Source organism: Poecile atricapillus, chromosome 18 (genome assembly GCF_030490865.1).
Source record: "Poecile atricapillus isolate bPoeAtr1 chromosome 18, bPoeAtr1.hap1, whole genome shotgun sequence".
Classification (NCBI taxonomy): Eukaryota; Metazoa; Chordata; class Aves; order Passeriformes; family Paridae; genus Poecile; species Poecile atricapillus.
In genome coordinates, this window is record NC_081266.1 from 1,955,980 (window position 1) to 1,971,304 (window position 15,325).

The following is a 15,325-nucleotide window of genomic DNA, read 5'->3' on the forward strand; positions in this document are numbered from 1 at the left end:
CAATATAATTTCCCCAGAAGTGGGGAATCGCAAGAATAACATTTAAGGATTACCTGAGTCTTGTAGCCACTCTGTAACCCACCCATTATGAATCAATCAGGTGAAGAGCAAAATAATAGTTGGAATGGATATGTTCTTAGGTATGGATCAAGGCCTATTTGCCCAGGCAGGATCCAGCCAGGGAAAGGAGCAGAGATTTTCAGTGTGCAAAATGAGAAAGAATGCAAGCCAGATGTATGCAATATAACAGTAACCAATTTTTTTTATTCCTGAGTGTAGTACCTTTTCATTTCTCCTTCTCTAATTTGTGTGGTTAAATCTTACTTCTCACCTGAAACATCCTGAAACAGAGATGACATCATTTATCACTGCCCTGGGAAGCACAGTGACAGTTCTATCCTGTTACCTCAGACCACAGTTGTGTCACTTCCCATTAACTGTCACTGCCTATGGCAGCCTGGATTAGTTCTGCCAGGGAAATTTACATTATTAGGGGTCGTGACACTGCTCCCTTCCCAGGCACCCTCTTCCCTTGTCACCTTCAGCACCACTGGCAGATGGTCATCAGTGAAGAGAAGCCTGGTGCTCTTCACCAGTCATCAATGAAGAGAAGCAAGGTCAAGCACAGAGCCACCTCAGCATTTGGCTTGCAATTCAGCTTTGGGAAGTGTCAGGCTTTCAGGATAGAAAATTTATTTTTCCCCATATAGCTTTATATCTATGTATGAGGTTTTTTCCTCCCTCCCCTCCTCTCTAGCATTGTTGCCATGGCCAGTGTCGCTTCATTTGCTTATTTCCTGCTGTCCTGAACACTTACAGGTGCTGTTCCCAGAACAATACTTTCTCTGAACTATTAATAAAAGAGTCTAGATTTTCTGAGGTGATAGCAATAGTTTTTTGGCAGAGCAGGAGCACGTGAGGAGAGCAGTCTTGTTTGAGGGGGCTGTGGAAGCAGAGCTGCCCTCAGTGGGGGAACAAGCCTGGAGTTGGGGTGAGCCTCATGCAGGTTGTGCCCCTCCTATGGTTCCTGGGTAAGGGGCTTATCAGCAGCCCCAAATATTGCATGTGGTGAGGCAGGTGCATCCAGGGAATCTCACCAGGAGGCACAGCTCCAGGGAAGGTCACACACCCAGCAGGGACAGGTACACACACACCGCTGTGTGCCAGAGCTCCCACAGGGCTCCCACTCTGCCTGAAGTCTCAGGAGAGGGACCATCAGGGAATTAAAACCTGTTAGTACCTGACAGAAATGTATTTATATGCATGTTTTTGTACATCTCCAGTTCTTTGTGCCTCTAATCCATCTCTTGGTGCTCTGGTCATCCTCATTTGGTAGAAGATTGCTGCCAGGGCTGCCTCCTGGATTTGGGCAAGAAGTTCCAGCTGAGATTGATCCCTGGTGGAACGCTGGGTGTATTTTGATGCAGGAGCTGCTGCCAAAAGTTGTTAGGAGCCACCCTTCAAATGGTTTTGCTGCCTCTCTGTGCAAAGCTTCAACACACCATTAATGCAGGAAGGAGGTGGTAGTTTAGATATGGTCAGAGATGCCCCTTGTCCTCTGCCCACAGGCCATGATTTTAATCATCTACACTCTGGAAGAAATAGCATGTGAGTTAACATTGTGGATAATTCTAAAGCAGGTGCTTCAAACACCTTGTGACTGCAGATCATTTTTGGGCATCCATTCTATCCAGCTGGGTTAAGCAATGTCCCTGTGTTGATGTGGCCAGGCAACCCAGGGTATCCACAGATTATATATAAATATATATAATGCTCACTGGTGATTTAGTTATGTACATGTAATTCTCCCCAGGGTGATTTTCATCTAAGATAAAGATTTAACCTTCAATATTTTTGAGGTTTTGTGCTGTTTCCTGACTTGCTGTGTTAGGTAAGGGAAAAAGCTTCTATCCATGCAGTTTTAACTGTGCTTTAAAAGAACAGCCTAAAACAAGCAGCTTTTGTGTCTCTCTCTCTCCAAGCCTGTATGTTGGCAGTGGTTCTGACACTAATAACTTGTGATAGGTAAAATAAATAACATTTGGGCCCATGTAGTTTAATAGTCCCCTTAATGTGGTCTTTTCACAGAGCTGAACTTGTTTGTTGACAAATGAAACTATCAGAACTGAGACAGAGACTTCTTCTGTGAACTGCTTTATTTTTCATTTCTTCAGGGGCTTATGATGAACAACTGTAGTGCTTATTACACATTTGGTTATTTCCTGCTTTTCTGTCACAGGTGTCTTGCCATTGAGAATTTAATTGAATAAATTATTTCTATATAGAGTTTTAAAACTCTAAAATTTTGTTATTTTATATAGCTCATTAGTGCAACAGAGAAGACCACGCTCTGTGGTGGTATCTGTAATGTATGACACCGTGGCACATATACAGATAATTCTATGTAGGGATACTGATAAAACTATGACTGCAGTTTTTCCATAAGTAAGAAGCTGCATTCTAAGCCAGGGGATTTGGTAGCATTGTCACTAAAAACTTGATTTACTTTAAATACATTTGCTTAAACAATTTATTTTTCTGGTTTGTTTTGGTTTTGTTTTGTTCTGTGTCATTCCTTTTTATGGTGTGCTAAGGCCACTTTCATCTCAGAATCTCAAAATGCTTTACATGTTTCACAGGTAAGCAAGTGATAGCAAAAAGTCATGCTATGATTTGTAGTTCTGGAAATGGAGCTTGATCATCCTTGATCATTCTGAGCAAGGAATGGAACCAAGATAACCTTTTATTTTTCTGTGTGACTTCATTTTGACTGTACAGAAGTGGTAAGCCCATCTCAAGTTACTCCAACTGAGGACTTAATGAAATTAATAAAAATGCTACTGACTATTTGCAGAGATCATAGGAATATTCTGTAGTGACTGTAGGTTTCTTGTAGGATCTTTATAGGGCTACATTCCTCTTTCCTTTCAACAAATTCATTTTTGACAAATTTATTCTTTCCTTTGTGGGGTCACCTCTTGCACTCCACAAAACAAAATTTTTCCTGGAATGTTATCAAGTTTTGCATGGTTTGATGGCTCTGCATGTTTTCCCATCAAACATATCTTTTTGCCAACATGTATCTCTGGATAAATACAATGCTTGCACCTGAAAAAGCAGCACTGGCTGATGTGGAATTCAGACCAAACTGAACAAAGGTTGCTAGGAAGGTGAAAGTGCTGCTATACTGCTAAGTAGATACATAGAAGTATATTTTAAAATCCAAAATGTCAATTATTTGTTCTTCCTACCTGGAAGCTGAGCCTTCTCCACTGACCTTGATTTCTTACAGCAATGACAGTTTAAATACTACATCATGGCAAAATATCATGGAATATGGGACTTCTGCAAGTGTCATGTGCAACTCAGATCTCATTCTTGAAAAACATAATAGGCCCAGAAATAATCCCTTGGGGGAAAAAAAATGGAGTAAGAGGTAGAATTACTGGTGATTTTAACACATGTAGACCCAGAGTTTACTCAGTAGGCATATTGATCAAGAAAGCTTTGGAGCTGGAGATAAATTCAGGTATAACCATTACTTCTTCAGAGCAATGGGCTTAGAAAATCTAGTGGTTTAATTATCAGTTACTGGAAATACCTGGTGGTTTACTTACAGGGATGGGCTCTAAATCACTTGTGGCATCTTTGTCTTTTGCATAGGCATCCCATTAGAAAAACTGTGTACTCCCACACACAGAATGAAGCAAACAGACAAGAAAACCCTACAACATTTTAAGGCTCTTATTTAGAAAAAAATATTTTAATGTCTGACAAATCATAATTCCAACAGCATAAGACAGGCTGAAAGGAAAATTGCACTTAGCAACTTCATAAAAATATTTAGAATGATGGAATAATTTGGGTTAGAAGGGTCCTTAAAATTAATTTTGTTCCAACCCCCTGCCATGGTCAGGGTCATAATTTTGGTAGACCACATATCTCAGACCCCCCATCCAACCTGGCCTTGAACACTTCCAGAGATGTGGCATTCACAGCTTCTGTGGGCAAACTATTCCAGGGCTTCAACCCCCTCACAGAGAAGAATTTCCTCCTCATATCCAGTCTAAACATACTGTTGTAGGAGTGCCTTACTGATTACCATGTGAATAACAGCAGAGGAACAGGGATTGTAATTCTGACATGATGAGGACTGAGTATGGCCTGTCTTAAGCCTTTGACCAGTCTGATATAAAGGAAAATGGCAAATGTTTCTCTGCTGTTTGTAGGAAACACATTTTGAGGTGTGGTATTTTAAGATGAGCTCTGCTTAGGCTCATCTGTAAATAAGTTGAAGTGTAAACAACAGGAATAAATTGAAGTGGAAGAAAAATTAATTTAATTTGCAACATTCTATCATAAATCTTTGCAATAACCAACAAAGTAAACAAATATTCCTTTTCTGAGCAAGTGTGGCCAGTTTACTTCTACACATTAAAATGCTGTAAAATAAATAAAGAAAAGCATGGCCTCTTGCTTTCTGACTGCATAACTTTCCAATTAAAAACTTTCCCTTTCCCCCATTTCCTCTTCCTCCCCCTTCACTTTTCCTTTTCTTTTTCCTTTTCTCCTCCTCTCTCTCTAACATTTGCAGAGGGAGAAACTCTTCTGCAACGTTTTTTTCATCAGTCCCTTTTGATGATTCATTTTCACGCAGATGCTGTCATTTAACTCTGCTGGTGCATCAGAGGTTGAACCTGATCAAAGTTTTTGGAATATGAATTTTTTTTCTAGTAGCATGATGCTATCAAGATCACTTTCTCCTTTGTCATATAATTTCTCTGAAAAGGTCAGCATGGCCCTATCTTCTGGGCAGAATTAATGAAATGATAAATATACTCATCTAGTTTTAAATTCAAAATCTTTTTTGACAGAAAAATCATGACCTTAACAATCACCTTGTTGGGATCTGAAAATGGAGGCTTATGTAAGTATGAATAATATGGACATTAACTTTGAAAAAGCCACACTTAGAAAACATCTTTCACATTACAGACAACTTTTGCATTTGTTTTTTATAATTTTTGGAAAATATTCTTTAGTAAATACAGAATGCCAGTGAATTTACTGGCGGCAAAGTGAATGTAAGTCAGGCATGTAAGTCAACATGGTTCTTCTGGCTGCAAGACACCTTAGTTTACAAAGTCAAGGAACAGATTTCTGCTTTTAAATGATCTGTAATTTTCCTTTCTTTTCAATATATGACTGTTTAAAAAAAACACCAGGGTGTTAAATAGCAGAACTTTTGTGACCTGATTCTGAGAGTGCTTACCTTATTTAGGTATTACCCTTTAAAATTACTACAGAAAAGCAGTGAAATACTGGAAACAGTCCCTTGGTCTTTTCATATCCACAAACAACCCTTTCTCCTCAAAAGTATTTTGACAAATAAATATGCTATTTCATATACTCCAGTATTTCCTGTTGGACATTTGCTATGTTGACACAGCAAACAGTGTTCTTTTCAGTGTAGAGAATAATAAGAGAATTGTGTGGCTTAAAGCAAAAGCAAAACACTTGTTGACTTTGTTGGGCACCCTAAGGCCCTTGCCTAATCACATTTTTCAGAGGAAGAAGTATTTACATTTTATGAAAGTTTCATCACAGGCCAATTTATAAATGTGATTTACCACAGCATACATTCACAGAAGTATTTTTTAAATAGTTTGTGTTAGAAAATAAGCTGTATAGCCAAACAGTACTGCTGATAAATGAAATATGCTGATACTATTTCTGAACATTTGAAAAGTGTTAAAAAAACCATATAAATCCAATGATTGCTTATTGTTGACTGTATGGATTGGAGGATTACAATTCCAGGTGTATTTCTGGCAAATAAAGGCTACGCAAAAATAACTGAAGGTCAGACATCATAATTAATAATAAATGATATAGTCATAATAATTTAATACAGCTTGACTCTTTATTAATCTTTATTAATCAATTATATTGATTCTTGTTGCTGATATTTCATACAGGGGGTCAGTCTGTAAACCTGTAACAAATATATTATTAATTGGATTCTTAGTTTAGTAAGAAAACTTCATGCTTCAATCTGATTAAACAGAAATGGAAGGCTTGGAAGGGTATCTCTGAAGAGCAGAGCCACAGCGATCATAAAGGACTTTTCCACACTCACAACCATCTTAGCAGCAGTTCCCTACTGGGTAGCATCACTTCTTTGATGGCCTGAGCAGTGCTGGTTGGTTATTGAGATAGTGGCTAATGGAGAAAACAGGAATTCAGTGCAAGATCAGGGATTCCTGTAAGAAAGGAATGAGCTCATGTGTATCTATGGATTCACAAAATGCCTTTCCATATGTCTGTATTTCTTTAATATTGTCAGCCTCAATGGCAGAAGCAGGGAAGATAAGGACTTTCAGATAAGCAGGCAGCCTGGTCCAGGATCCTTGAGGTTGTCTTCTCCTTTTCCATGACAAAGGTGTTGAATCATGACAACCAAGGACTGAAAGTGGTGGCCCCATGTGGAACAGTCCATCACCCAGCCCTGTTGCTGACTCCCATGTCCTGTGTCTGCAGAAGCAGCAGGGACAGTTCCAACCTGCTCTCCTGGCAGAAGGAGGGAGGCAAAGGAGTGTGAGGATCCTTGTGCCTTGGTGGATGAACCACACTCATGCTGAAAATGAAAGTGTGCTTTACTCTCTGCTTTGTCATCTGCCTGGAAGTTTTTTCCAGCCAGAGGGTTCACAGTGTGAAGGTGTCCCTGTCTTTCATTTTATAGCCTGCAACACTGCCAGCATCTGAAATTTTCAAGGGAAAGTGGTGGGTAATCAGGCTTCTCTGACTCTGTTTTTCACACTTGAGGGGTGACCTCAGGAAGAAAACATTTTTCCTGCTCTCCAAGCATTTAGCTCTTGTCTTCTCTGTTTTCCAAAAGTTTCGTTCTGTAGAAGTACACTCCTGCTGACTTTCAGGAGTCACCTATGGGTGTTACTGCACATGTACACATATATGTATGATCACAGCTTCTGTCTCTGAAATTTATTTTAAACATTTTAAGCTTTCTTTGCTGACCCTGCTGCTTATAGAAGTTGCCAGTATATTCTAAGGAGCTTTGTGGCAGTAAAGTGAGGAAACTGCTTGACTTTTATACACAGTGAGAAGGAACCTCGGCCTATGAGTAAGGTGTTTCCTCCTTGGCAAGGTGTATGCCTTTAGGTTGGGGCTTCCTTTATTTGTGTCAAAAAAAGCACAGAGGAGGTGTACCTCAGGATTGTGACAATGGTATCTTGCTGCCCAACTTGGGGAGCTTTTGACTAATGCCTAGAGGAGATAGTAGGGTGGATGCATTTCCTTCGGAGTTCTCTGTGCATTTTGTCTTTCACTGTGTGTGACCACCTCCTTTCAAGGGCAAACAAACTTGGCTGTCTTCCTGACTCACAGCTGCTTTTATTCCTAAGTTTTCTTTGAAAAAGAGATGAGCAGCTGGAACACTGAGCTTGGACGTTGCTGCTCTGCTGGAGAGAGGGGACCTGGGTGTGGGAGGAGTGAAGAGCTCTCCAGGCAGTGTGGGGCTGCAGCTCTTAGTCAGTTCTAAGTCATCTCTCAGGTGCAGCCTGGAGCAAGGGTGAGTGTGGGTAGCCATCAATAGCCCATGGCTTGCCAGTGAGGAACTGGTGATGTGGAGGTAGAAGGGAGGAAGGGGTCAGTTTTGGAAATGGGGAGGTGGTAAGGGCACTGGGTCCCTTCTGCCTTGCCATCAGAAGTGACTTTAATGTTCTAGTCATACCACAGGCTCAGAGCAATCATTCCCTGTCCAGTTAAGGCTAAGCCTCATTTGTAGAAATTGATGCTGTTCTGTGCTTCACTAGAAAACTGGTATTTTTTCTTTCCTCTGGGTTATATTTTACTTGTGTATGAATTCAGCTATGTAATTGTGTTCAAGTGTGCAGCCAGTCTGGCCACCTCTGTTTTCTTTTGATCCCTTGGGCAGTAGCAACTGGTTGCTGCAGAATCCTATTCTGGGCACTAATTTATATATTTCAAGTAACATATTTGTGCTGAGATTCAGCATAGCAGGATAGTGACCATGAGTCTTGAGAAGGGTTTGGGGGCAAGAGCTGCAGGGCCAGGAGAGCAGGGGTTGTATTAACAGGAGAAGTCACTCTTATTTTTATTTGTTGCATATTGGGCATAGATGAGTGCAATGGGAGTGTTCTGTGGCTGCAACAATAGCCTTTAATGCATTGAAAAGCAAAAGCATTCTATAGGAAGTGGGGGAAAACAATAGAGGTTTAAAGAGTGTGTGAGTGACTAACACAGGTAGGTGCAATACAGGGTTAAACAGAGAATGATAATGGGTGATATTGAGTGATATATTCTTAGGCAAAATACTCCTGCTTTATCTAATGCTCGTGCACTTGGGCTTTCTTGGACTGGCTTTGTATTTAAACATTGCCTGATACGTGGTGTGCATGACTTTGTTACTCAGTTTTGCTTTGGAAAGTCTGAAGACTTATGTGGATTTCACTGTCAAACTTGCTGTTTTACAAAGAGGAATTCCACAGCATTCTGACAATCAAGGCTGGCAGTGATAGAAAAGCACATTGCCCAAAGAAAATGGCTTTATAGGCATATTCACACCACCATTATAATTTTAATGTCTATATTCTTGCCTGCTTACTGCCACAGTGAAGCAGTGTTATGAGCACTGATTAATAGGTGTGAGAGTGAAACACCACGGAAAGTGATGAGGCAGGTGCATAATTTCTTTAGGTCTTGTCTCTAGCTTATCTTTTTCAGTTTGAACCACTAAGAATTTTTCAAACAGGTATTTCAGAGAGAGATTGTGAGGCACTGAGTGTCACCCAGCATGTAAAATAACAAGTTCATAGTCTGTGGCAACTCATTTGATGGCTATTTTGATCCCAGTGATCAGATGTTATGCAAACTTTAAGGGTAAAAAAGAGATTTTATGGGGTATGGAAGACACAAGAAAAGCTGATGCCACAGAGATTTATGCTAGTTCTCTAGTTCTTTAATTCTGTAGAATAAAACCCAACAGACTCAAGAGTCTTGCTTGGTGAGTGAATATGCATTGGATGCAGATGTTGGGATTAAAAAAAAATAGTTCAGATCAGTTTTCATTAGAACTGCACTTCATATTATTAGAATGTGATGGATGTATTTGTATGAGGAGGAAGTTCACAGTTATGTTTAGGTTTCTCCTCTCAGCAATTTATAACCTCAGCATTAGTCACCTACCCAATCTCCAGTCCCTTTCAGGATATATAAATAAATACAGTGTAATACGTGAGCAGTAAAATTTATGGTCATTCATTGATGTCACTGCTGTCTCTTTCTTGTCATGCTGAATAGAGGGTAAAGAAAACAATTCCTTAAAACATGCACAATCTTGATTCTTTCCATAGATATGTAGCAGCAGTAGGTTAAATACTGCAGCCTTTACTCAAACTTGTTACCTGATATGATGATTAAATGGAGAAAGTGAGATTTTTTACCTCGAGAATGAAACTAGCTCCTGTGTAGAAAACCTGTCCAAAGCATATGATCTTTGAGTCCTGAGAGTCAGACAGAAGTGTTATTTCTTGGGCTGGTGAATGAAGCCCCTGAGATGCATTTTGGTCTCAAAAATGCCAAAGTTAGCTCTATCACCTATAGACATTCCTTTACCTCAGCTGTTCTCTGTTTTCACTTACATCTCTGGCATATTTCCCAGGCTGCTGATTAGCTGCCTCCTGAATTGCATCTATCCTCCATTTTTTCCTACTTTACCTGCAAGGCCAATGATCACAATATTAATTATGTTTCTTAGGTCACTCTTCCCCATCTCCCAAAGCAGGTAATAACACGTGTCCTGATTTAAAACACCTTTGATATTCTTATTCTTTTGGCACTTATCATAGAGATTTTGACAAAAAGAATTTGTTAAGAAGATAAAAATAAATTTTAATATTAGTTCTGGCAGGACAATTATAAATAATAAAATTTTGGGTTAGTCAGCAGAAACTGGGAAGTTCAGTGTGTTTTCCCACAAATTAAATGCAAAGAGGAAATTCCTGTTTACCTGAAGCTGCAGAATTTTATTCTGTGCTGTGTTTGCTGCTGTGCATGCATACAGATACAGAGTGGGAATGAAATGACCTGAATGCCTGAAGGCTTTTTTGCTGCTGCTGTGCTGCAGAACTCTCACAATGTCAGGTTTGCTCTTATTAGTGATGCAAGTGATCTGAAATAACTCTGTTTTGGGTTTTTAAACTGACTCAGAAGTTATTTCCTGGTTTACAAGTGTTTCTTATTCTAGCCAGGTTTTGTAGAAAGAAGCATTTGGAAAATGCTCTCAGGCACATGGTAGGATTCTTGGAGCTGCCCTCTGCAGGTCCAGAAGTTGATCCTTGTGGGTCCCTTCCAGCTCAGGATATCCCATGAGTCTGTGATTTGTACTTCATGGCTTGATAGTGATCGTAACATAATTATTAGTTTTCTGAAAAATCACATCAGAAATATGTGCCCTCTAGTTTGTTAAATTAATTATGAAATACCTACCTGAACATGTGGCAGAATACTTTTGAGGGAGAGTACAGATTCATTAAGGTTGCAAACTTTGATACGAGTCTGAAAGTCTCTGTGGCTTTTGGCCAAAAAGATTTTTTAAGCAACAAAAATGTATTCGCCTTCAAAATTTTGGTTTTGACCTCAGTGTTGGAAAACTCTTTTGTACCACGTTACCTTATGTGATCACTAGATGAATCCATGTTGTTTCTGCATAGCTGCTTGAGCTGTACATCTAAGTCAGGCTGTTTTTGTGACTGAGAGTCTGTGCAAAGCTCTGTCTGTGTGCAGATTTGGAAAACATTCTGTTATCTTTTTTCCCCGGCTGCTTTTCCTGTCTGTGCTGTTTTCAAAGCAGTGTTTAGTTCACTGATTCTTTCCTCCCTTCAAACTTTCCCAAAACAAGAAGGGGAGAGGAAAAAAAAGGAGAAAAAGCCAGGCTGGAAATTAATAGTGCCTTAAAAAGGAGGAGATTTGCCTGTTATAGGACCAGCAGTCCAAGCAGCACTTCCTAGAGACAGCCTGTAACCTCCAGCTGTGTGGAGGAAGGCATTTGAAGTTCAGGTTCTCTTGTGTTGCCTCTCAGTGAGAGGGGAAACTTCCCTCCTGCTGGGAGTGATTTTTCTGGGAAAGCTATTGGGAAGTTCCTTAGCACAGTGCCTAGTTGGGGTGATCTGTGGGCATATCTTTGCTGAGGATTCCGGGGTGCAAAATGATGATGAAATTAGGGAAGTGCCAGAAGATGACAGGTGGGCCCCTGTGCTTAGGTCAGCATCACATAAGGGACAGGACAGCACAGTAAAATTACTGTGTCTGCTGGATTGAGGCCTGAACTCATGTATACCCTTCTAGGGACACAGTGATGTCTTTCCTTGCAGCATACTGTTCTGGGAAAAACGCTGTCTTAACTATCTTCCAGAGTACAGCTTCCTTTCAGACACAAAGGCTGATCGTGCAAGGCGAGTTTTGGGCTGGATATCAGGAAAAAGCTCTTCACCCAGAGGGTGCTCAGGCACTGAAACAAGCTCCACAGGGAAGTGGTCACAGCCCCAAGCCTCAGAGAGCTCGAGGAGCATTTGGACAATGCTCTCAAGCACATGGTGGGATTCTTGGGGCTGTTCTCTGCACAGCCAGGAGCAGGACTGATGATTCTCGTGGGTCCCTGCCAACACAGGATATTCTATGATTCTTTGATGCTTAGGGTGTAGTTGATAGACATCATTCTGCAGAGTCATTAATTCATCTGTAGTGCTAATTGTTTAATGTAAAAAATGTGGAAGAAGTTTGGTTTAAATTATTTTTGTTCACAGCTGTGAGTGGTGATTCACAGAAGTTATATTTGCTAAGATGTGGAATGGAGAGGAATAATACTAGAATGAAGCAGAGACTTATACTGCAGTTGTTCCACTCCAGATAACATGGATTAGTAGTTCTGTGCTGAGTTAGGCTCACTCAGGGTGTTTGTGTTTACAGAACTGGTACTGAAGTGCTCAAAAACACATGTGGACTGTGACATTTAGGGACTTGCTGGATTAATAGTTGATGATCTTAGTGCTTTCCAACCTAAATGTTTCTAATATCACTGTGTGGTCATTCTGAAATCAGAAGCAGTACCTGGAGCCAGTGAGGTAATCTTTCCTCTGAAGATCCACTTGACCATCTCCTACTGTCTCAGGCTGCTTCAGATTTGTATTTTCTCTGAGACAAAGAATCCTCTGCCCCAGATTCTTAGTTTTTCCTCTCTCCTTCCTGTACCATAGCACAGCAGACAATTTAGAAACAGAAAAAAAAAAATGTCTGCCAGTTGCTTAATGAACATGGAAAAAGAATTCATGTCTTTTGCAACCTTAACATTATCTATCCTCTCCTCCAGTTTTATGACCACTTTTTTTCTTCCTTCTGTAAAACAAATAAATAAACAAATTACAAAATATCATTTTCTCTGTTACACGGCTACTTTGACAAGCAACACAGGTAGTGAGCTCATTCAAGAATGATATTAAAAAATGCCACATATTCTGAGAGCTAAGTAGCTCAGCTTCCTCAGTGCTGGATTGACAATAAATCACAGGCTGCTTAAATTTTAGCACAATTCCCCTAGTGGAAGCAAATCCCACTTTGACTCCTTCCAAAGGGACTGCTTAATGAATAAAGACTGATTCCATTTGAAAAAAAGTGGTCTCCCTCTGTTGAGAGTGTAAATAATAATAAGCATGTTCTGGGTTTCATGCTATTTTAACCCTATTGAGTAGCACATAATTTAAAATTGATTCCAGCTATTTAAATTCACACGTGTAATGAATTATTTATTACAACTCCAATTATTTTGATACATCCCAGTATATTAATTCATTTTGAAATGCAAAATAATAAATGTCACTAGCTGTTCTGCTGGAGATCTCAGGTCACTTGTGCTGTAATTATTTATATTTAGGATATTATAAAAGAGGCTATAATAAACAGTTTCATTGTCTCTAATGCAGGATCAAAAAGAGTCTTTTAAGGTGGAGAGGAAAAAATTATTATAGTAGGGGCAGATCTAAGATTCTTAATTTGAATAATTAAACCTATTTTGTATTTTTAAAAGCATTTCTAGGAAATAGTGACATTATGGCATGATTGTTACTCAAGTCAGCCCTATTGTTAGGATTAAAATGCATTTGAATTTGTTCTTTTTATTCAGATGATTTAGCATTCAAGGAGTCAATTTCTTGCACAATGAACAGCAGTTTTAAGTATTGTTTTATCATCACTGTCGTGTTCTTTAGTGAGCTTTTGATGACATGACTTTTAGCATTCATGGCATGTATGATTCCTAGTTTGAGACTTTTTTTGTTAACATTTTAAGATAGGTTTTAGTTAGAGAAATAATTCTTAACTGAATCTAGTGAAGAAGAAATAGTTTTCATAGCAATTGTAGCTGGAAAGCAGTTTGTCTAAAGTTTTTAAGAAAACTAGAAAATCCAGATTTTTGTCCCTAAACTGAAGCTTAGTTTAAATGGTGGATTTCACATCTGAGTTTGAGTCTGGTTCTGGAGCCTTACACAGCTGCACAAAAATATTTTGTTTTTCAGTGCGGGATTTTTTTCTGAATGTGGAAAAACAGAGATAACAGTAGGATGATTGGAACAGATGTTGTCACATCCCATAGAAAGATTCTGTTTCATGTGACTTCAGCCACTATTCTGTGTAGAGCAAGAAGATGTGACATTCCTAACCACAGCTTTTTGCTCATTGCATTGCAAAAGCAATGCTAGGCTGTCCTTTTTCCATGTGATAACAAACTTAGACAACAAAATTGTTTAACCTTGTAACTTGGAACAAAAAGTCTACCATATCTGTGAAACTGAATTTGTAAATGAGCTTGTTGACTCAAACCCAGCATGAATCTATAGACTGAAGACAGCAGCTACTGAAGATATTCAGTAGTGCATTACAGGAAAAGAAAGGATTTTATTCAGGGTATCATTACATTATCTTTCAAGTAGTGAAAGCCATTCAGTAAAATCCAGACTTTCTAATAACTAATCCCATTGAAAGTAAACGGAAGCTTTGTCAATCTAGTGTTTAAAACTCTCATCAAGAGACTTATTTATTTTAAAAATAGCTAATTTTTTAAATATAAATTGAAACTATTAATTCCAAATTTACTAATTAGTAAAATACATTTTATGTTTCATGAATACTGTGTGCTTTCTTAGTTTTAGCCTAAGATTTTACAAGTGAAATCAATTTCTTTCCTCAACTCTATTCATCATGAGAAGATATAAATCCTGTCTTTTATGAAGCTGTCATAGTTCCTAAGAAATATTAGACCCAAGGGCCCACAATTCCCTTTAAACCATTCTTCATGTTCCTACAATCTTTTATTTTTTCAACAATTCTTTTGCTTTTTTGATGACTTTTACTCTCCCCCTTCACATTTAATGAAATTCAATATTATGCCCTCTTTCTGTTTTTTTTTTTTAAACACAATCTAATAGAACATTCTAAAAAGCAGAGATTAAGTATTTTTAGTTTTTGAAGGGAATATAGGCATGTTTATCACATTGTTTGTATTCTTAATTTTCCTTTTTTATATTTTTTTTTCTGCTTGCATATTCTCTGAAAGATGTAGGGAATCCAGAGGTATAGAAAAAGAACCCAAGCTATTTCTTCTCAAGAAATATTTACATCCCTGAAGAAGCTGAGAAATACATACTGGGATTTAAAAAATGCACAGAGGCACTTAATTTTTTTCTTACATAGTCTGTAAATTCTGGTTATGCTGTTTGCAGAGATGATGAAGTAATGCTTAAATGCTTATTATTAATTAATTATTAAATACTTTTTTTTTCTTCCCCTCTTCAAGCCACTCTTTTCCTGGCTCATTCCCTTAGGATTGTGCCTGTATCCAGACTTACTAAGGCTAGATCCTTCTTCTCTGAGAGACCTAAGTGCAGCAACAGCAGGAGGAAGGGGAGCTGTGTTCTCAAGGGAATGTGGGGAGGGAAAAACAAATCTCACTGAAGGAAGCTTCTCAAGATGCTCTGGCTGATGAATTAACTAACAGAGCTCAGAACAAAAGTTGATTTGGAGTCTGAGGTGCTGGTGGTGTGGGTTTGTTAACCAAATCTTTTCTCACTGATTTTAGTTTGAGCAGTTCATACCGAATGCAGATGAGATTCCTGTCACCTAACTCTAGTTATGTTAAAGTTAAGTGCTCATTTTCAGAGCTTTAATTGTCTAGACGCTCTCTATCATCAACGAAGAAACAGAGGCACTTCAGGAGTGATTAATCCCATCCTAAAAT